This window comes from Mirounga angustirostris, unplaced genomic scaffold (assembly GCF_029215605.1).
Source record: "Mirounga angustirostris isolate CCGP_5_RB_7025 unplaced genomic scaffold, mMirAng1.0.hap1 SCAF_4, whole genome shotgun sequence".
NCBI lineage: Eukaryota > Metazoa > Chordata > Mammalia > Carnivora > Phocidae > Mirounga > Mirounga angustirostris.
Genome location: NW_026991712.1, coordinates 89,415,442 through 89,438,352, shown reverse-complemented (window position 1 = coordinate 89,438,352; position 22,911 = coordinate 89,415,442).

Genomic DNA, 22,911 nt, shown 5'->3' with positions numbered 1-22,911 from the left:
CTCCCTCCTGGGTTACGGGGCTGGTACCGTTGCCCCGTGTGTGCCTGCAGGCCTAAAGCCAAGCACCTAAGTCGAAGGAACAAGTGTGGAGAGAATTCCTGCTTCAGCGGAAACAGGCCTTCCTGAGGCTGGAAGCATGTGGCTGTGTGCATGCGTGAGCGCGCTGCAACGGAGTCCCAAACCATTTTCCGTGGGAGCCTCAGGCCGCTGCAGAAGGCAGCGCACGGCTCCCCACTACTTTCATGAAGCTAGCGCTGCGGCCCCACTTCTGCATGGAAGTCTAATCGCTTGCGTTCTACCTCGAAGAAAAAACAGTGTACAGAAACCGTGCTTTGGCTACCGTCGACCTCTCTGTGGGAGGAAGCAGTTTATGCTGCAGTGTGGGTGAGGGCCTGGGGGGCGGGTTCCATAGGTAAAATCGAGGCAGAACCAGGCCGGCGCCGAAGGCAGCTGTCAACTCACTCCTTGTTTCCGAGGCTGGTACCGTTGCCCCGTACGTGCGCCTGCAGGCCTAAAGCCAAGCCCCTGAGTCGAAGGAACAAGTGTGTGGAGAATTCCTGCTTCAGCGAAAAGAGGCCTTCCCGAGGCTGGGAGCATGGTGCTGTGTGCATGCGTGAGAGAACGGCAAGGGAGGCCCCAACCATTTTCCGCGGGAGACTCAGGCCCCGGAAGAAGGCAGAGCACGACCCCCCACTGGTGTCGTGGTCTGTGGGAGGAAGCAGTTTACTCTGCACTGTGGGTGAGAGCCTGGGGACGGGTTCCATACGTAAACTCGATGGAGAAACAGGCCGGTGCAGAAGGCAGCTGTCAGCTCCCTCCTTGTTTACGAGGCTGGTACCGTTGCCCCGTGTGTGCCTGCAGGCCTAAAGCCAAGCACCAAAGTGGAAGGAACAAGTCTGCAGAGAATTCCTGCTTCAGCGAAAAGAGGCCTTCCTGAGGCTGGAAGCATGTGGCTGTGTGCATGCGTGAGAGGACTGCAAGGGAGTCCCAAAACATTTTCCGTGGGAGACTCAGGCCCCGGAAGAAAGCAGAGCACGACTCCCCACTGGTGTCATGGTCTGTGGGAGGAAGCAGTTTACCGTGTACTGTAGCTGAGAGCCTGGGGAACGGGTTCCATACGTGAAATCGAGGGAGCAACAAGGCCGGCGCGGAAGGCAGCTCTCAACTCACCTCTTGTTTCCGCGCCTGGTACCGTTGCCCCGTGTGTGCGTGCAGGCTTGAAGGCAACCCCCTAACTCGAAGGAACAACTCTGCTGAGAACCCGTGCTTCAGCCCAAAGAGCCGTTCCTGCGGGTGCAAGCATTTTGCCGTGGGAATGCGTGAGAGCACTGCAAGGGGGTCCGGAGGCATTTGCCGAGTGAGACTCAGGCCCTGGCCGAAGGCAGCACACGACTCCCCACTTGTTTCAGGAAGCTAGCTCTGCGGCCTCACTTCCGCATGGAAGCCATATCGCTAGCGTTCGAACTCGAAGAGACAACACGGTAGAGAAACCGTGCTTTAGCTGCCATCCACCTCTCTGATGGGGGAAGCAGTTTCCAGGCTACCGTGGGGGAGAGCCTGGGGAACGGGTTCCTCACGTGAAACCGAGGGAGAAGAAGCCCGGGCCAGAAGGCACCTCTCGAGTCCGCTCTTGTTACCTGAAGCTCACCCTTACTGCCCCATGCGTGCCTAGGAATGCTAAGGGCTCCACGCTGATTTGGCAGAAAGAAGCCGGTAAAGCAGCCCGGCTTCAGCTCATTCAGTGCCTCTCCACAGGGTGGCAGCCTTTTCAACTCTGCTTCAGGGCAAACGTGGGGAGTGAGTCCCAGCAGAATTCCGAGGGAGAAAGAAGCATGGGCAGAAGGCACCCCTCGACTCAACTCTTGTTTCGGGAACCTAGGTCGGCTCTCCCGCGGGTGCGTGGAGTCCTACGGGCCGTCCACCCGACGCAAAGGAACAACACTGGAGAGAACCCGTGCCTCGGCACAGATCGCCCTTCCTGAGCGTGAACTTCATCTCGTGTGTGTTTCTGTGAACGCATGAGAAAGGGAACCCAAACGGAACCCGGAGTGAGAAGCAGGCCTGTAAGGAAGGCTGCTCTCGACTCCGCTGTTGTTTTAGGAGATCCGCCCTGCCCTGCCCTGGGTGCCTGGATGCCTGGTTACCGGGCTACTAACACCAAGCATCGATGCTAGAGAGTTCCTGCGCTTTAGTTAACATTGCCGTTCCTGAAGCCAGAGGAATTTCACAGTGCTCGTGGAGGAGAGACGGGGGAAAGGGTCCCCTCCGTGAAATGGAGCGGGAAACAGGCCGGTGCGGAAGGCCGCTCTCAACTCACCTCTTGTGGAGGAGGCCGGTCCCCTTGCCCCGGGTGTGCCTGCAGGCCTAAAGCCAAGCACCTAAGTCGAAGGAACAAGTGGGTAGAGAATTCCTGCTTCAGCGAAAAGAGGCCTTCCCGAGGCTGGAAGCACTTTGCTGTGTGCATGCGTGAGAGAACGGCAAGGGAGTCCCCAACCATTCTCCGTGGGAGACTCAGGCCCCGGAAGAAGGCCGAGCACGACCCCTCGGTGGTGTCATGGTCTGTGGGGGGAAGCAGTTTACTCTGCACTGTGGGTGAGAGCCTGGGGACGGGTTCCATACGTAAACTCGATGGAGAAACAGGCCGGTGCAGAAGGCAGCTGTCAGCTCCCTCCTGGGTTACGGGGCTGGTACCGTTGCCCCGTGTGTGCCTGCAGGCCTAAAGCCAAGCACCTAAGTCGAAGGAACAAGTGTGGAGAGAATTCCTGCTTCAGCGGAAACAGGCCTTCCTGAGGCTGGAAGCATGTGGCTGTGTGCATGCGTGAGCGCGCTGCAACGGAGTCCCAAACCATTTTCCGTGGGAGCCTCAGGCCGCTGCAGAAGGCAGCGCACGGCTCCCCACTAGTTTCATGAAGCTAGCGCTGCGGCCCCACTTCTGCATGGAAGTCTAATCGCTTGCGTTCTACCTCGAAGAAACAACAGTGTACAGAAACCGTGCTTTGGCTACCGTTTATGCTGCAGTGTGGGTGAGGGCCTGGGGGGCGGGTTCCATAGGTAAAATCGAGGCAGAACCAGGCCGGCGCCGAAGGCAGCTGTCAACTCACTCCTTGTTTCCGAGGCTGGTACCGTTGCCCCGTACGTGCGCCTGCAGGCCTAAAGCCAAGCCCCTGAGTCGAAGGAACAAGTGTGTGGAGAATTCCTGCTTCAGCGAAAAGAGGCCTTCCCGAGGCTGGAAGCATGGTGCTGTGTGCATGCGTGAGAGAACGGCAAGGGAGTCCCCAGCCATTTTCCGCGGGAGACTCAGGCCCCGGAAGAAGGCAGAGCACGACCCCCCACTGGTGTCGTGGTCTGTGGGAGGAAGCAGTTTACTCTGCACTGTGGGTGAGGGCCTGGGGACGGGTTCCATACGTAAACTCGATGGAGAAACAGGCCGGTGCAGAAGGCAGCTGTCAGCTCCCTCCTTGTTTACGAGGCTGGTACCGTTGCCCCGTGTGTGCCTGCAGGCCTAAAGCCAAGCACCTAAGTGGAAGGAACAAGTCTGCAGAGAATTCCTGCTTCAGCGAAAAGAGGCCTTCCTGAGGCTGGAAGGATGTGGCTGTGTGCATGCGTGAGAGGACTGCAAGGGAGTCCCAAAACATTTTCCGTGGGAGACTCAGGCCCCGGAAGAAAGCAGAGCACGACTCCCCACTGGTGTCATGGTCTGTGGGAGGAAGCAGTTTACCGTGTACTGTAGCTGAGAGCCTGGGGAACGGGTTCCATACGTGAAATCGAGGGAGCAACAAGGCCGGCGCGGAAGGCAGCTCTCAACTCACCTCTTGTTTCCGCGCCTGGTACCGTTGCCCCGTGTGTGCGTGCAGGCTTGAAGGCAACCCCCTAACTCGAAGGAACAACTCTGCTGAGAACCCGTGCTTCAGCCCAAAGAGCCGTTCCTGCGGGTGCAAGCATTTTGCCGTGGGAATGCGTGAGAGCACTGCAAGGTGGTCCGGAGGCATTTGCCGAGTGAGACTCAGGCCCTGGCCGAAGGCAGCACACGACTCCCCACTTGTTTCAGGAAGCTAGCTCTGCGGCCTCACTTCCGCATGGAAGCCATATCGCTAGCGTTCGAACTCGAAGAGACAACACGGTAGAGAAACCGTGCTTTAGCTGCCATCCACCTCTCTGATGGGGGAAGCAGTTTCCAGGCTACCGTGGGGGAGAGCCTGGGGAACGGGTTCCTCACGTGAAACCGAGGGAGAAGAAGCCCGGGCCAGAAGGCACGTCTCGAGTCCGCTCTTGTTACCTGAAGCTCACCCTTACTGCCCCATGCGTGCCTAGGAATGCTAAGGGCTCCACGCTGATTTGGCAGAAAGAAGCCGGTAAAGCAGCCCGGCTTCAGCTCATTCAGTGCCTCTCCACAGGGTGGCAGCCTTTTCAACTCTGCTTCAGGGCAAACGTGGGGAGTGAGTCCCAGCAGAATTCCGAGGGAGAAAGAAGCATGGGCAGAAGGCACCCCTCGACTCAACTCTTGTTTCGGGAACCTAGGTCGGCTCTCCCGCGGGTGCGTGGAGTCCTACGGGCCGTCCACCCGACGCAAAGGAACAACACTGGAGAGAACCCGTGCCTCGGCACAGATCGCCCTTCCTGAGCGTGAACTTCATCTCGTGTGTGTTTCTGTGAACGCATGAGAAAGGGAACCCAAACGGAACCCGGAGTGAGAAGCAGGCCTGTAAGGAAGGCTGCTGTCGACTCCGCTGTTGTTTTAGGAGATCCGCCCTGCCCTGCCCTGGGTGCCTGGATGCCTGGTTACCGGGCTACTAACACCAAGCATCGATGCTAGAGAGTTCCTGCGCTTTAGTTAACATTGCCGTTCCTGAAGCCAGAGGAATTTCACAGTGCTCGTGGAGGAGAGACGGGGGAAAGGGTCCCCTCCGTGAAATGGAGCGGGAAACAGGCCGGTGCGGAAGGCCGCTCTCAACTCACCTCTTGTGGAGGAGGCCGGTCCCCTTGCCCCGGGTGTGCCTGCAGGCCTAAAGCCAAGCACCTAAGTCGAAGGAACAAGTGGGTAGAGAATTCCTGCTTCAGCGAAAAGAGGCCTTCCCGAGGCTGGAAGCACTTTGCTGTGTGCATGCGTGAGAGAACGGCAAGGGAGTCCCCAACCATTCTCCGTGGGAGACTCAGGCCCCGGAAGAAGGCCGAGCACGACGCCTCGGTGGTGTCATGGTCTGTGGGGGGAAGCAGTTTACTCTGCACTGTGGGTGAGAGCCTGGGGACGGGTTCCATACGTAAACTCGATGGAGAAACAGGCCGGTGCAGAAGGCAGCTGTCAGCTCCCTCCTGGGTTACGGGGCTGGTACCGTTGCCCCGTGTGTGCCTGCAGGCCTAAAGCCAAGCACCTAAGTCGAAGGAACAAGTGTGGAGAGAATTCCTGCTTCAGCGGAAACAGGCCTTCCTGAGGCTGGAAGCATGTGGCTGTGTGCATGCGTGAGCGCGCTGCAACGGAGTCCCAAACCATTTTCCGTGGGAGCCTCAGGCCGCTGCAGAAGGCAGCGCACGGCTCCCCACTACTTTCATGAAGCTAGCGCTGCGGCCCCACTTCTGCATGGAAGTCTAATCGCTTGCGTTCTACCTCGAAGAAAAAACAGTGTACAGAAACCGTGCTTTGGCTACCGTCGACCTCTCTGTGGGAGGAAGCAGTTTATGCTGCAGTGTGGGTGAGGGCCTGGGGGGCGGGTTCCATAGGTAAAATCGAGGCAGAACCAGGCCGGCGCCGAAGGCAGCTGTCAACTCACTCCTTGTTTCCGAGGCTGGTACCGTTGCCCCGTACGTGCGCCTGCAGGCCTAAAGCCAAGCCCCTGAGTCGAAGGAACAAGTGTGTGGAGAATTCCTGCTTCAGCGAAAAGAGGCCTTCCCGAGGCTGGGAGCATGGTGCTGTGTGCATGCGTGAGAGAACGGCAAGGGAGTCCCCAACCATTTTCCGCGGGAGACTCAGGCCCCGGAAGAAGGCAGAGCACGACCCCCCACTGGTGTCGTGGTCTGTGGGAGGAAGCAGTTTACTCTGCACTGTGGGTGAGGGCCTGGGGACGGGTTCCATACGTAAACTCGATGGAGAAACAGGCCGGTGCAGAAGGCAGCTGTCAGCTCCCTCCTTGTTTACGAGGCTGGTACCGTTGCCCCGTGTGTGCCTGCAGGCCTAAAGCCAAGCACCAAAGTGGAAGGAACAAGTCTGCAGAGAATTCCTGCTTCAGCGAAAAGAGGCCTTCCTGAGGCTGGAAGCATGTGGCTGTGTGCATGCGTGAGAGGACTGCAAGGGAGTCCCAAAACATTTTCCGTGGGAGACTCAGGCCCCGGAAGAAAGCAGAGCACGACTCCCCACTGGTGTCATGGTCTGTGGGAGGAAGCAGTTTACCGTGTACTGTAGCTGAGAGCCTGGGGAACGGGTTCCATACGTGAAATCGAGGGAGCAACAAGGCCGGCGCGGAAGGCAGCTCTCAACTCACCTCTTGTTTCCGCGCCTGGTACCGTTGCCCCGTGTGTGCGTGCAGGCTTGAAGGCAACCCCCTAACTCGAAGGAACAACTCTGCTGAGAACCCGTGCTTCAGCCCAAAGAGCCGTTCCTGCGGGTGCAAGCATTTTGCCGTGGGAATGCGTGAGAGCACTGCAAGGGGGTCCGGAGGCATTTGCCGAGTGAGACTCAGGCCCTGGCCGAAGGCAGCACACGACTCCCCACTTGTTTCAGGAAGCTAGCTCTGCGGCCTCACTTCCGCATGGAAGCCATATCGCTAGCGTTCGAACTCGAAGAGACAACACGGTAGAGAAACCGTGCTTTAGCTGCCATCCACCTCTCTGATGGGGGAAGCAGTTTCCAGGCTACCGTGGGGGAGAGCCTGGGGAACGGGTTCCTCACGTGAAACCGAGGGAGAAGAAGCCCGGGCCAGAAGGCACCTCTCGAGTCCGCTCTTGTTACCTGAAGCTCACCCTTACTGCCCCATGCGTGCCTAGGAATGCTAAGGGCTCCACGCTGATTTGGCAGAAAGAAGCCGGTAAAGCAGCCCGGCTTCAGCTCATTCAGTGCCTCTCCACAGGGTGGCAGCCTTTTCAACTCTGCTTCAGGGCAAACGTGGGGAGTGAGTCCCAGCAGAATTCCGAGGGAGAAAGAAGCATGGGCAGAAGGCACCCCTCGACTCAACTCTTGTTTCGGGAACCTAGGTCGGCTCTCCCGCGGGTGCGTGGAGTCCTACGGGCCGTCCACCCGACGCAAAGGAACAACACTGGAGAGAACCCGTGCCTCGGCACAGATCGCCCTTCCTGAGCGTGAACTTCATCTCGTGTGTGTTTCTGTGAACGCATGAGAAAGGGAACCCAAACGGAACCCGGAGTGAGAAGCAGGCCTGTAAGGAAGGCTGCTGTCGACTCCGCTGTTGTTTTAGGAGATCCGCCCTGCCCTGCCCTGGGTGCCTGGATGCCTGGTTACCGGGCTACTAACACCAAGCATCGATGCTAGAGAGTTCCTGCGCTTTAGTTAACATTGCCGTTCCTGAAGCCAGAGGAATTTCACAGTGCTCGTGGAGGAGAGACGGGGGAAAGGGTCCCCTCCGTGAAATGGAGCGGGAAACAGGCCGGTGCGGAAGGCCGCTCTCAACTCACCTCTTGTGGAGGAGGCCGGTCCCCTTGCCCCGGGTGTGCCTGCAGGCCTAAAGCCAAGCACCTAAGTCGAAGGAACAAGTGGGTAGAGAATTCCTGCTTCAGCGAAAAGAGGCCTTCCCGAGGCTGGAAGCACTTTGCTGTGTGCATGCGTGAGAGAACGGCAAGGGAGTCCCCAACCATTCTCCGTGGGAGACTCAGGCCCCGGAAGAAGGCCGAGCACGACGCCTCGGTGGTGTCATGGTCTGTGGGGGGAAGCAGTTTACTCTGCACTGTGGGTGAGAGCCTGGGGACGGGTTCCATACGTAAACTCGATGGAGAAACAGGCCGGTGCAGAAGGCAGCTGTCAGCTCCCTCCTGGGTTACGGGGCTGGTACCGTTGCCCCGTGTGTGCCTGCAGGCCTAAAGCCAAGCACCTAAGTCGAAGGAACAAGTGTGGAGAGAATTCCTGCTTCAGCGGAAACAGGCCTTCCTGAGGCTGGAAGCATGTGGCTGTGTGCATGCGTGAGCGCGCTGCAACGGAGTCCCAAACCATTTTCCGTGGGAGCCTCAGGCCGCTGCAGAAGGCAGCGCACGGCTCCCCACTACTTTCATGAAGCTAGCGCTGCGGCCCCACTTCTGCATGGAAGTCTAATCGCTTGCGTTCTACCTCGAAGAAAAAACAGTGTACAGAAACCGTGCTTTGGCTACCGTCGACCTCTCTGTGGGAGGAAGCAGTTTATGCTGCAGTGTGGGTGAGGGCCTGGGGGGCGGGTTCCATAGGTAAAATCGAGGCAGAACCAGGCCGGCGCCGAAGGCAGCTGTCAACTCACTCCTTGTTTCCGAGGCTGGTACCGTTGCCCCGTACGTGCGCCTGCAGGCCTAAAGCCAAGCCCCTGAGTCGAAGGAACAAGTGTGTGGAGAATTCCTGCTTCAGCGAAAAGAGGCCTTCCCGAGGCTGGGAGCATGGTGCTGTGTGCATGCGTGAGAGAACGGCAAGGGAGTCCCCAACCATTTTCCGCGGGAGACTCAGGCCCCGGAAGAAGGCAGAGCACGACCCCCCACTGGTGTCGTGGTCTGTGGGAGGAAGCAGTTTACTCTGCACTGTGGGTGAGGGCCTGGGGACGGGTTCCATACGTAAACTCGATGGAGAAACAGGCCGGTGCAGAAGGCAGCTGTCAGCTCCCTCCTTGTTTACGAGGCTGGTACCGTTGCCCCGTGTGTGCCTGCAGGCCTAAAGCCAAGCACCAAAGTGGAAGGAACAAGTCTGCAGAGAATTCCTGCTTCAGCGAAAAGAGGCCTTCCTGAGGCTGGAAGCATGTGGCTGTGTGCATGCGTGAGAGGACTGCAAGGGAGTCCCAAAACATTTTCCGTGGGAGACTCAGGCCCCGGAAGAAAGCAGAGCACGACTCCCCACTGGTGTCATGGTCTGTGGGAGGAAGCAGTTTACCGTGTACTGTAGCTGAGAGCCTGGGGAACGGGTTCCATACGTGAAATCGAGGGAGCAACAAGGCCGGCGCGGAAGGCAGCTCTCAACTCACCTCTTGTTTCCGCGCCTGGTACCGTTGCCCCGTGTGTGCGTGCAGGCTTGAAGGCAACCCCCTAACTCGAAGGAACAACTCTGCTGAGAACCCGTGCTTCAGCCCAAAGAGCCGTTCCTGCGGGTGCAAGCATTTTGCCGTGGGAATGCGTGAGAGCACTGCAAGGGGGTCCGGAGGCATTTGCCGAGTGAGACTCAGGCCCTGGCCGAAGGCAGCACACGACTCCCCACTTGTTTCAGGAAGCTAGCTCTGCGGCCTCACTTCCGCATGGAAGCCATATCGCTAGCGTTCGAACTCGAAGAGACAACACGGTAGAGAAACCGTGCTTTAGCTGCCATCCACCTCTCTGATGGGGGAAGCAGTTTCCAGGCTACTGTGGGGGAGAGCCTGGGGAACGGGTTCCTCACGTGAAACCGAGGGAGAAGAAGCCCGGGCCAGAAGGCACCTCTCGAGTCCGCTCTTGTTACCTGAAGCTCACCCTTACTGCCCCATGCGTGCCTAGGAATGCTAAGGGCTCCACGCTGATTTGGCAGAAAGAAGCCGGTAAAGCAGCCCGGCTTCAGCTCATTCAGTGCCTCTCCACAGGGTGGCAGCCTTTTCAACTCTGCTTCAGGGCAAACGTGGGGAGTGAGTCCCAGCAGAATTCCGAGGGAGAAAGAAGCATGGGCAGAAGGCACCCCTCGACTCAACTCTTGTTTCGGGAACCTAGGTCGGCTCTCCCGCGGGTGCGTGGAGTCCTACGGGCCGTCCACCCGACGCAAAGGAACAACACTGGAGAGAACCCGTGCCTCGGCACAGATCGCCCTTCCTGAGCGTGAACTTCATCTCGTGTGTGTTTCTGTGAACGCATGAGAAAGGGAACCCAAACGGAACCCGGAGTGAGAAGCAGGCCTGTAAGGAAGGCTGCTCTCGACTCCGCTGTTGTTTTAGGAGATCCGCCCTGCCCTGCCCTGGGTGCCTGGATGCCTGGTTACCGGGCTACTAACACCAAGCATCGATGCTAGAGAGTTCAGGCGCTTTAGTTAACATTGCCGTTCCTGAAGCCAGAGGAATTTCACAGTGCTCGTGGAGGAGAGACGGGGGAAAGGGTCCCCTCCGTGAAATAGAGCGGGAAACAGGCCGGTGCGGAAGGCCGCTCTCAACTCACCTCTTGTGGAGGAGGCCGGTCCCCTTGCCCCGGGTGTGCCTGCAGGCCTAAAGCCAAGCACCTAAGTCGAAGGAACAAGTGGGTAGAGAATTCCTGCTTCAGCGAAAAGAGGCCTTCCCGAGGCTGGAAGCACTTTGCTGTGTGCATGCGTGAGAGAACGGCAAGGGAGTCCCCAACCATTCTCCGTGGGAGACTCAGGCCCCGGAAGAAGGCCGAGCACGACCCCTCGGTGGTGTCATGGTCTGTGGGGGGAAGCAGTTTACTCTGCACTGTGGGTGAGAGCCTGGGGACGGGTTCCATACGTAAACTCGATGGAGAAACAGGCCGGTGCAGAAGGCAGCTGTCAGCTCCCTCCTGGGTTACGGGGCTGGTACCGTTGCCCCGTGTGTGCCTGCAGGCCTAAAGCCAAGCACCTAAGTCGAAGGAACAAGTGTGGAGAGAATTCCTGCTTCAGCGGAAACAGGCCTTCCTGAGGCTGGAAGCATGTGGCTGTGTGCATGCGTGAGCGCGCTGCAACGGAGTCCCAAACCATTTTCCGTGGGAGCCTCAGGCCGCTGCAGAAGGCAGCGCACGGCTCCCCACTACTTTCATGAAGCTAGCGCTGCGGCCCCACTTCTGCATGGAAGTCTAATCGCTTGCGTTCTACCTCGAAGAAACAACAGTGTACAGAAACCGTGCTTTGGCTACCGTTTATGCTGCAGTGTGGGTGAGGGCCTGGGGGGCGGGTTCCATAGGTAAAATCGAGGCAGAACCAGGCCGGCGCCGAAGGCAGCTGTCAACTCACTCCTTGTTTCCGAGGCTGGTACCGTTGCCCCGTACGTGCGCCTGCAGGCCTAAAGCCAAGCCCCTGAGTCGAAGGAACAAGTGTGTGGAGAATTCCTGCTTCAGCGAAAAGAGGCCTTCCCGAGGCTGGAAGCATGGTGCTGTGTGCATGCGTGAGAGAACGGCAAGGGAGTCCCCAGCCATTTTCCGCGGGAGACTCAGGCCCCGGAAGAAGGCAGAGCACGACCCCCCACTGGTGTCGTGGTCTGTGGGAGGAAGCAGTTTACTCTGCACTGTGGGTGAGGGCCTGGGGACGGGTTCCATACGTAAACTCGATGGAGAAACAGGCCGGTGCAGAAGGCAGCTGTCAGCTCCCTCCTTGTTTACGAGGCTGGTACCGTTGCCCCGTGTGTGCCTGCAGGCCTAAAGCCAAGCACCAAAGTGGAAGGAACAAGTCTGCAGAGAATTCCTGCTTCAGCGAAAAGAGGCCTTCCTGAGGCTGGAAGCATGTGGCTGTGTGCATGCGTGAGAGGACTGCAAGGGAGTCCCAAAACATTTTCCGTGGGAGACTCAGGCCCCGGAAGAAAGCAGAGCACGACTCCCCACTGGTGTCATGGTCTGTGGGAGGAAGCAGTTTACCGTGTACTGTAGCTGAGAGCCTGGGGAACGGGTTCCATACGTGAAATCGAGGGAGCAACAAGGCCGGCGCGGAAGGCAGCTCTCAACTCACCTCTTGTTTCCGCGCCTGGTACCGTTGCCCCGTGTGTGCGTGCAGGCTTGAAGGCAACCCCCTAACTCGAAGGAACAACTCTGCTGAGAACCCGTGCTTCAGCCCAAAGAGCCGTTCCTGCGGGTGCAAGCATTTTGCCGTGGGAATGCGTGAGTGCACTGCAAGGGGGTCCGGAGGCATTTGCCGAGTGAGACTCAGGCCCTGGCCGAAGGCAGCACACGACTCCCCACTTGTTTCAGGAAGCTAGCTCTGCGGCCTCACTTCCGCATGGAAGCCGAATCGCTAGCGTTCGAACTCGAAGAGACAACACGGTAGAGAAACCGTGCTTTAGCTGCCATCCACCTCTCTGAGGGGGGAAGCAGTTTCCAGGCTACCGTGGGGGAGAGCCTGGGGAACGGGTTCCTCACGTGAAACCGAGGGAGAAGAAGCCCGGGCCAGAAGGCACCTCTCGAGTCCGCTCTTGTTACCTGAAGCTCACCCTTACTGCCCCATGCGTGCTTAGGAATGCTAAGGGCTCCACGCTGATTTGGCAGAAAGAAGCCGGTAAAGCAGCCCGGCTTCAGCTCATTCAGTGCCTCTCCACAGGGTGGCAGCCTTTTCAACTCTGCTTCAGGGCAAACGTGGGGAGTGAGTCCCAGCAGAATTCCGAGGGAGAAAGAAGCATGGGCAGAAGGCACCCCTCGACTCAACTCTTGTTTCGGGAACCTAGGTCGGCTCTCCCGCGGGTGCGTGGAGTCCTACGGGCCGTCCACCCGACGCAAAGGAACAACACTGGAGAGAACCCGTGCCTCGGCACAGATCGCCCTTCCTGAGCGTGAACTTCATCTCGTGTGTGTTTCTGTGAACGCATGAGAAAGGGAACCCAAACGGAACCCGGAGTGAGAAGCAGGCCTGTAAGGAAGGCTGCTGTCGACTCCGCTGTTGTTTTAGGAGATCCGCCCTGCCCTGCCCTGGGTGCCTGGATGCCTGGTTACCGGGCTACTAACACCAAGCATCGATGCTAGAGAGTTCCTGCGCTTTAGTTAACATTACCGTTCCTGAAGCCAGAGGAATTTCACAGTGCTCGTGGAGGAGAGACGGGGGAAAGGGTCCCCTCCGTGAAATGGAGCGGGAAACAGGCCGGTGCGGAAGGCCGCTCTCAACTCACCTCTTGTGGAGGAGGCCGGTCCCCTTGCCCCGGGTGTGCCTGCAGGCCTAAAGCCAAGCACCTAAGTCGAAGGAACAAGTGGGTAGAGAATTCCTGCTTCAGCGAAAAGAGGCCTTCCCGAGGCTGGAAGCACTTTGCTGTGTGCATGCGTGAGAGAACGGCAAGGGAGTCCCCAACCATTCTCCGTGGGAGACTCAGGCCCCGGAAGAAGGCCGAGCACGACGCCTCGGTGGTGTCATGGTCTGTGGGGGGAAGCAGTTTACTCTGCACTGTGGGTGAGAGCCTGGGGACGGGTTCCATACGTAAACTCGATGGAGAAACAGGCCGGTGCAGAAGGCAGCTGTCAGCTCCCTCCTGGGTTACGGGGCTGGTACCGTTGCCCCGTGTGTGCCTGCAGGCCTAAAGCCAAGCACCTAAGTCGAAGGAACAAGTGTGGAGAGAATTCCTGCTTCAGCGGAAACAGGCCTTCCTGAGGCTGGAAGCATGTGGCTGTGTGCATGCGTGAGCGCGCTGCAACGGAGTCCCAAACCATTTTCCGTGGGAGCCTCAGGCCGCTGCAGAAGGCAGCGCACGGCTCCCCACTACTTTCATGAAGCTAGCGCTGCGGCCCCACTTCTGCATGGAAGTCTAATCGCTTGCGTTCTACCTCGAAGAAAAAACAGTGTACAGAAACCGTGCTTTGGCTACCGTCGACCTCTCTGTGGGAGGAAGCAGTTTATGCTGCAGTGTGGGTGAGGGCCTGGGGGGCGGGTTCCATAGGTAAAATCGAGGCAGAACCAGGCCGGCGCCGAAGGCAGCTGTCAACTCACTCCTTGTTTCCGAGGCTGGTACCGTTTCCCCGTACGTGCGCCTGCAGGCCTAAAGCCAAGCCCCTGAGTCGAAGGAACAAGTGTGTGGAGAATTCCTGCTTCAGCGAAAAGAGGCCTTCCCGAGGCTGGGAGCATGGTGCTGTGTGCATGCGTGAGAGAACGGCAAGGGAGGCCCCAACCATTTTCCGCGGGAGACTCAGGCCCCGGAAGAAGGCAGAGCACGACCCCCCACTGGTGTCGTGGTCTGTGGGAGGAAGCAGTTTACTCTGCACTGTGGGTGAGAGCCTGGGGACGGGTTCCATACGTAAACTCGATGGAGAAACAGGCCGGTGCAGAAGGCAGCTGTCAGCTCCCTCCTTGTTTACGAGGCTGGTACCGTTGCCCCGTGTGTGCCTGCAGGCCTAAAGCCAAGCACCAAAGTGGAAGGAACAAGTCTGCAGAGAATTCCTGCTTCAGCGAAAAGAGGCCTTCCTGAGGCTGGAAGCATGTGGCTGTGTGCATGCGTGAGAGGACTGCAAGGGAGTCCCAAAACATTTTCCGTGGGAGACTCAGGCCCCGGAAGAAAGCAGAGCACGACTCCCCACTGGTGTCATGGTCTGTGGGAGGAAGCAGTTTACCGTGTACTGTAGCTGAGAGCCTGGGGAACGGGTTCCATACGTGAAATCGAGGGAGCAACAAGGCCGGCGCGGAAGGCAGCTCTCAACTCACCTCTTGTTTCCGCGCCTGGTACCGTTGCCCCGTGTGTGCGTGCAGGCTTGAAGGCAACCCCCTAACTCGAAGGAACAACTCTGCTGAGAACCCGTGCTTCAGCCCAAAGAGCCGTTCCTGCGGGTGCAAGCATTTTGCCGTGGGAATGCGTGAGAGCACTGCAAGGGGGTCCGGAGGCATTTGCCGAGTGAGACTCAGGCCCTGGCCGAAGGCAGCACACGACTCCCCACTTGTTTCAGGAAGCTAGCTCTGCGGCCTCACTTCCGCATGGAAGCCATATCGCTAGCGTTCGAACTCGAAGAGACAACACGGTAGAGAAACCGTGCTTTAGCTGCCATCCACCTCTCTGATGGGGGAAGCAGTTTCCAGGCTACCGTGGGGGAGAGCCTGGGGAACGGGTTCCTCACGTGAAACCGAGGGAGAAGAAGCCCGGGCCAGAAGGCACCTCTCGAGTCCGCTCTTGTTACCTGAAGCTCACCCTTACTGCCCCATGCGTGCCTAGGAATGCTAAGGGCTCCACGCTGATTTGGCAGAAAGAAGCCGGTAAAGCAGCCCGGCTTCAGCTCATTCAGTGCCTCTCCACAGGGTGGCAGCCTTTTCAACTCTGCTTCAGGGCAAACGTGGGGAGTGAGTCCCAGCAGAATTCCGAGGGAGAAAGAAGCATGGGCAGAAGGCACCCCTCGACTCAACTCTTGTTTCGGGAACCTAGGTCGGCTCTCCCGCGGGTGCGTGGAGTCCTACGGGCCGTCCACCCGACGCAAAGGAACAACACTGGAGAGAACCCGTGCCTCGGCACAGATCGCCCTTCCTGAGCGTGAACTTCATCTCGTGTGTGTTTCTGTGAACGCATGAGAAAGGGAACCCAAACGGAACCCGGAGTGAGAAGCAGGCCTGTAAGGAAGGCTGCTCTCGACTCCGCTGTTGTTTTAGGAGATCCGCCCTGCCCTGCCCTGGGTGCCTGGATGCCTGGTTACCGGGCTACTAACACCAAGCATCGATGCTAGAGAGTTCCTGCGCTTTAGTTAACATTGCCGTTCCTGAAGCCAGAGGAATTTCACAGTGCTCGTGGAGGAGAGACGGGGGAAAGGGTCCCCTCCGTGAAATGGAGCGGGAAACAGGCCGGTGCGGAAGGCCGCTCTCAACTCACCTCTTGTGGAGGAGGCCGGTCCCCTTGCCCCGGGTGTGCCTGCAGGCCTAAAGCCAAGCACCTAAGTCGAAGGAACAAGTGGGTAGAGAATTCCTGCTTCAGCGAAAAGAGGCCTTCCCGAGGCTGGAAGCACTTTGCTGTGTGCATGCGTGAGAGAACGGCAAGGGAGTCCCCAACCATTCTCCGTGGGAGACTCAGGCCCCGGAAGAAGGCCGAGCACGACCCCTCGGTGGTGTCATGGTCTGTGGGGGGAAGCAGTTTACTCTGCACTGTGGGTGAGAGCCTGGGGACGGGTTCCATACGTAAACTCGATGGAGAAACAGGCCGGTGCAGAAGGCAGCTGTCAGCTCCCTCCTGGGTTACGGGGCTGGTACCGTTGCCCCGTGTGTGCCTGCAGGCCTAAAGCCAAGCACCTAAGTCGAAGGAACAAGTGTGGAGAGAATTCCTGCTTCAGCGGAAACAGGCCTTCCTGAGGCTGGAAGCATGTGGCTGTGTGCATGCGTGAGCGCGCTGCAACGGAGTCCCAAACCATTTTCCGTGGGAGCCTCAGGCCGCTGCAGAAGGCAGCGCACGGCTCCCCACTAGTTTCATGAAGCTAGCGCTGCGGCCCCACTTCTGCATGGAAGTCTAATCGCTTGCGTTCTACCTCGAAGAAACAACAGTGTACAGAAACCGTGCTTTGGCTACCGTTTATGCTGCAGTGTGGGTGAGGGCCTGGGGGGCGGGTTCCATAGGTAAAATCGAGGCAGAACCAGGCCGGCGCCGAAGGCAGCTGTCAACTCACTCCTTGTTTCCGAGGCTGGTACCGTTGCCCCGTACGTGCGCCTGCAGGCCTAAAGCCAAGCCCCTGAGTCGAAGGAACAAGTGTGTGGAGAATTCCTGCTTCAGCGAAAAGAGGCCTTCCCGAGGCTGGAAGCATGGTGCTGTGTGCATGCGTGAGAGAACGGCAAGGGAGTCCCCAGCCATTTTCCGCGGGAGACTCAGGCCCCGGAAGAAGGCAGAGCACGACCCCCCACTGGTGTCGTGGTCTGTGGGAGGAAGCAGTTTACTCTGCACTGTGGGTGAGGGCCTGGGGACGGGTTCCATACGTAAACTCGATGGAGAAACAGGCCGGTGCAGAAGGCAGCTGTCAGCTCCCTCCTTGTTTACGAGGCTGGTACCGTTGCCCCGTGTGTGCCTGCAGGCCTAAAGCCAAGCACCTAAGTGGAAGGAACAAGTCTGCAGAGAATTCCTGCTTCAGCGAAAAGAGGCCTTCCTGAGGCTGGAAGGATGTGGCTGTGTGCATGCGTGAGAGGACTGCAAGGGAGTCCCAAAACATTTTCCGTGGGAGACTCAGGCCCCGGAAGAAAGCAGAGCACGACTCCCCACTGGTGTCATGGTCTGTGGGAGGAAGCAGTTTACCGTGTACTGTAGCTGAGAGCCTGGGGAACGGGTTCCATACGTGAAATCGAGGGAGCAACAAGGCCGGCGCGGAAGGCAGCTCTCAACTCACCTCTTGTTTCCGCGCCTGGTACCGTTGCCCCGTGTGTGCGTGCAGGCTTGAAGGCAACCCCCTAACTCGAAGGAACAACTCTGCTGAGAACCCGTGCTTCAGCCCAAAGAGCCGTTCCTGCGGGTGCAAGCATTTTGCCGTGGGAATGCGTGAGAGCACTGCAAGGGGGTCCGGAGGCATTTGCCGAGTGAGACTCAGGCCCTGGCCGAAGGCAGCACACGACTCCCCACTTGTTTCAGGAAGCTAGCTCTGCGGCCTCACTTCCGCATGGAAGCCATATCGCTAGCGTTCGAACTCGAAGAGACAACACGGTAGAGAAACCGTGCTTTAGCTGCCATCCACCTCTCTGATGGGGGAAGCAGTTTCCAGGCTACCGTGGGGGAGAGCCTGGGGAACGGGTTCCTCACGTGAAACCGAGGGAGAAGAAGCCCGGGCCAGAAGGCACCTCTCGAGTCCGCTCTTGTTACCTGAAGCTCACCCTTACTGCCCCATGCGTGCCTAGGAATGCTAAGGGCTCCACGCTGATTTGGCAGAAAGAAGCCGGTAAAGCAGCCCGGCTTCAGCTCATTCAGTGCCTCTCCACAGGGTGGCAGCCTTTTCAACTCTGCTTCAGGGCAAACGTGGGGAGTGAGTCCCAGCAGAATTCCGAGGGAGAAAGAAGCATGGGCAGAAGGCACCCCTCGACTCAACTCTTGTTTCGGGAACCTAGGTCGGCTCTCCCGCGGGTGCGTGGAGTCCTACGGGCCGTCCACCCGACGCAAAGGAACAACACTGGAGAGAACCCGTGCCTCGGCACAGATCGCCCTTCCTGAGCGTGAACTTCATCTCGTGTGTGTTTCTGTGAACGCATGAGAAAGGGAACCCAAACGGAACCCGGAGTGAGAAGCAGGCCTGTAAGGAAGGCTGCTCTCGACTCCGCTGTTGTTTTAGGAGATCCGCCCTGCCCTGCCCTGGGTGCCTGGATGCCTGGTTACCGGGCTACTAACACCAAGCATCGATGCTAGAGAGTTCCTGCGCTTTAGTTAACATTGCCGTTCCTGAAGCCAGAGGAATTTCACAGTGCTCGTGGAGGAGAGACGGGGGAAAGGGTCCCCTCCGTGAAATGGAGCGGGAAACAGGCCGGTGCGGAAGGCCGCTCTCAACTCACCTCTTGTGGAGGAGGCCGGTCCCCTTGCCCCGGGTGTGCCTGCAGGCCTAAAGCCAAGCACCTAAGTCGAAGGAACAAGTGGGTAGAGAATTCCTGCTTCAGCGAAAAGAGGCCTTCCCGAGGCTGGAAGCACTTTGCTGTGTGCATGCGTGAGAGAACGGCAAGGGAGTCCCCAACCATTCTCCGTGGGAGACTCAGGCCCCGGAAGAAGGCCGAGCACGACCCCTCGGTGGTGTCATGGTCTGTGGGGGGAAGCAGTTTACTCTGCACTGTGGGTGAGAGCCTGGGGACGGGTTCCATACGTAAACTCGATGGAGAAACAGGCCGGTGCAGAAGGCAGCTGTCAGCTCCCTCCTGGGTTACGGGGCTGGTACCGTTGCCCCGTGTGTGCCTGCAGGCCTAAAGCCAAGCACCTAAGTCGAAGGAACAAGTGTGGAGAGAATTCCTGCTTCAGCGGAAACAGGCCTTCCTGAGGCTGGAAGCATGTGGCTGTGTGCATGCGTGAGCGCGCTGCAACGGAGTCCCAAACCATTTTCCGTGGGAGCCTCAGGCCGCTGCAGAAGGCAGCGCACGGCTCCCCACTACTTTCATGAAGCTAGCGCTGCGGCCCCACTTCTGCATGGAAGTCTAATCGCTTGCGTTCTACCTCGAAGAAACAACAGTGTACAGAAACCGTGCTTTGGCTACCGTTTATGCTGCAGTGTGGGTGAGGGCCTGGGGGGCGGGTTCCATAGGTAAAATCGAGGCAGAACCAGGCCGGCGCCGAAGGCAGCTGTCAACTCACTCCTTGTTTCCGAGGCTGGTACCGTTGCCCCGTACGTGCGCCTGCAGGCCTAAAGCCAAGCCCCTGAGTCGAAGGAACAAGTGTGTGGAGAATTCCTGCTTCAGCGAAAAGAGGCCTTCCCGAGGCTGGAAGCATGGTGCTGTGTGCATGCGTGAGAGAACGGCAAGGGAGTCCCCAGCCATTTTCCGCGGGAGACTCAGGCCCCGGAAGAAGGCAGAGCACGACCCCCCACTGGTGTCGTGGTCTGTGGGAGGAAGCAGTTTACTCTGCACTGTGGGTGAGGGCCTGGGGACGGGTTCCATACGTAAACTCGATGGAGAAACAGGCCGGTGCAGAAGGCAGCTGTCAGCTCCCTCCTTGTTTACGAGGCTGGTACCGTTGCCCCGTGTGTGCCTGCAGGCCTAAAGCCAAGCACCAAAGTGGAAGGAACAAGTCTGCAGAGAATTCCTGCTTCAGCGAAAAGAGGCCTTCCTGAGGCTGGAAGCATGTGGCTGTGTGCATGCGTGAGAGGACTGCAAGGGAGTCCCAAAACATTTTCCGTGGGAGACTCAGGCCCCGGAAGAAAGCAGAGCACGACTCCCCACTGGTGTCATGGTCTGTGGGAGGAAGCAGTTTACCGTGTACTGTAGCTGAGAGCCTGGGGAACGGGTTCCATACGTGAAATCGAGGGAGCAACAAGGCCGGCGCGGAAGGCAGCTCTCAACTCACCTCTTGTTTCCGCGCCTGGTACCGTTGCCCCGTGTGTGCGTGCAGGCTTGAAGGCAACCCCCTAACTCGAAGGAACAACTCTGCTGAGAACCCGTGCTTCAGCCCAAAGAGCCGTTCCTGCGGGTGCAAGCATTTTGCCGTGGGAATGCGTGAGTGCACTGCAAGGGGGTCCGGAGGCATTTGCCGAGTGAGACTCAGGCCCTGGCCGAAGGCAGCACACGACTCCCCACTTGTTTCAGGAAGCTAGCTCTGCGGCCTCACTTCCGCATGGAAGCCGAATCGCTAGCGTTCGAACTCGAAGAGACAACACGGTAGAGAAACCGTGCTTTAGCTGCCATCCACCTCTCTGAGGGGGGAAGCAGTTTCCAGGCTACCGTGGGGGAGAGCCTGGGGAACGGGTTCCTCACGTGAAACCGAGGGAGAAGAAGCCCGGGCCAGAAGGCACCTCTCGAGTCCGCTCTTGTTACCTGAAGCTCACCCTTACTGCCCCATGCGTGCTTAGGAATGCTAAGGGCTCCACGCTGATTTGGCAGAAAGAAGCCGGTAAAGCAGCCCGGCTTCAGCTCATTCAGTGCCTCTCCACAGGGTGGCAGCCTTTTCAACTCTGCTTCAGGGCAAACGTGGGGAGTGAGTCCCAGCAGAATTCCGAGGGAGAAAGAAGCATGGGCAGAAGGCACCCCTCGACTCAACTCTTGTTTCGGGAACCTAGGTCGGCTCTCCCGCGGGTGCGTGGAGTCCTACGGGCCGTCCACCCGACGCAAAGGAACAACACTGGAGAGAACCCGTGCCTCGGCACAGATCGCCCTTCCTGAGCGTGAACTTCATCTCGTGTGTGTTTCTGTGAACGCATGAGAAAGGGAACCCAAACGGAACCCGGAGTGAGAAGCAGGCCTGTAAGGAAGGCTGCTGTCGACTCCGCTGTTGTTTTAGGAGATCCGCCCTGCCCTGCCCTGGGTGCCTGGATGCCTGGTTACCGGGCTACTAACACCAAGCATCGATGCTAGAGAGTTCCTGCGCTTTAGTTAACATTACCGTTCCTGAAGCCAGAGGAATTTCACAGTGCTCGTGGAGGAGAGACGGGGGAAAGGGTCCCCTCCGTGAAATGGAGCGGGAAACAGGCCGGTGCGGAAGGCCGCTCTCAACTCACCTCTTGTGGAGGAGGCCGGTCCCCTTGCCCCGGGTGTGCCTGCAGGCCTAAAGCCAAGCACCTAAGTCGAAGGAACAAGTGGGTAGAGAATTCCTGCTTCAGCGAAAAGAGGCCTTCCCGAGGCTGGAAGCACTTTGCTGTGTGCATGCGTGAGAGAACGGCAAGGGAGTCCCCAACCATTCTCCGTGGGAGACTCAGGCCCCGGAAGAAGGCCGAGCACGACGCCTCGGTGGTGTCATGGTCTGTGGGGGGAAGCAGTTTACTCTGCACTGTGGGTGAGAGCCTGGGGACGGGTTCCATACGTAAACTCGATGGAGAAACAGGCCGGTGCAGAAGGCAGCTGTCAGCTCCCTCCTGGGTTACGGGGCTGGTACCGTTGCCCCGTGTGTGCCTGCAGGCCTAAAGCCAAGCACCTAAGTCGAAGGAACAAGTGTGGAGAGAATTCCTGCTTCAGCGGAAACAGGCCTTCCTGAGGCTGGAAGCATGTGGCTGTGTGCATGCGTGAGCGCGCTGCAACGGAGTCCCAAACCATTTTCCGTGGGAGCCTCAGGCCGCTGCAGAAGGCAGCGCACGGCTCCCCACTAGTTTCATGAAGCTAGCGCTGCGGCCCCACTTCTGCATGGAAGTCTAATCGCTTGCGTTCTACCTCGAAGAAACAACAGTGTACAGAAACCGTGCTTTGGCTACCGTTTATGCTGCAGTGTGGGTGAGGGCCTGGGGGGCGGGTTCCATAGGTAAAATCGAGGCAGAACCAGGCCGGCGCCGAAGGCAGCTGTCAACTCACTCCTTGTTTCCGAGGCTGGTACCGTTGCCCCGTACGTGCGCCTGCAGGCCTAAAGCCAAGCCCCTGAGTCGAAGGAACAAGTGTGTGGAGAATTCCTGCTTCAGCGAAAAGAGGCCTTCCCGAGGCTGGAAGCATGGTGCTGTGTGCATGCGTGAGAGAACGGCAAGGGAGTCCCCAGCCATTTTCCGCGGGAGACTCAGGCCCCGGAAGAAGGCAGAGCACGACCCCCCACTGGTGTCGTGGTCTGTGGGAGGAAGCAGTTTACTCTGCACTGTGGGTGAGGGCCTGGGGACGGGTTCCATACGTAAACTCGATGGAGAAACAGGCCGGTGCAGAAGGCAGCTGTCAGCTCCCTCCTTGTTTACGAGGCTGGTACCGTTGCCCCGTGTGTGCCTGCAGGCCTAAAGCCAAGCACCTAAGTGGAAGGAACAAGTCTGCAGAGAATTCCTGCTTCAGCGAAAAGAGGCCTTCCTGAGGCTGGAAGGATGTGGCTGTGTGCATGCGTGAGAGGACTGCAAGGGAGTCCCAAAACATTTTCCGTGGGAGACTCAGGCCCCGGAAGAAAGCAGAGCACGACTCCCCACTGGTGTCATGGTCTGTGGGAGGAAGCAGTTTACCGTGTACTGTAGCTGAGAGCCTGGGGAACGGGTTCCATACGTGAAATCGAGGGAGCAACAAGGCCGGCGCGGAAGGCAGCTCTCAACTCACCTCTTGTTTCCGCGCCTGGTACCGTTGCCCCGTGTGTGCGTGCAGGCTTGAAGGCAACCCCCTAACTCGAAGGAACAACTCTGCTGAGAACCCGTGCTTCAGCCCAAAGAGCCGTTCCTGCGGGTGCAAGCATTTTGCCGTGGGAATGCGTGAGAGCACTGCAAGGGGGTCCGGAGGCATTTGCCGAGTGAGACTCAGGCCCTGGCCGAAGGCAGCACACGACTCCCCACTTGTTTCAGGAAGCTAGCTCTGCGGCCTCACTTCCGCATGGAAGCCATATCGCTAGCGTTCGAACTCGAAGAGACAACACGGTAGAGAAACCGTGCTTTAGCTGCCATCCACCTCTCTGATGGGGGAAGCAGTTTCCAGGCTACCGTGGGGGAGAGCCTGGGGAACGGGTTCCTCACGTGAAACCGAGGGAGAAGAAGCCCGGGCCAGAAGGCACCTCTCGAGTCCGCTCTTGTTACCTGAAGCTCACCCTTACTGCCCCATGCGTGCCTAGGAATGCTAAGGGCTCCACGCTGATTTGGCAGAAAGAAGCCGGTAAAGCAGCC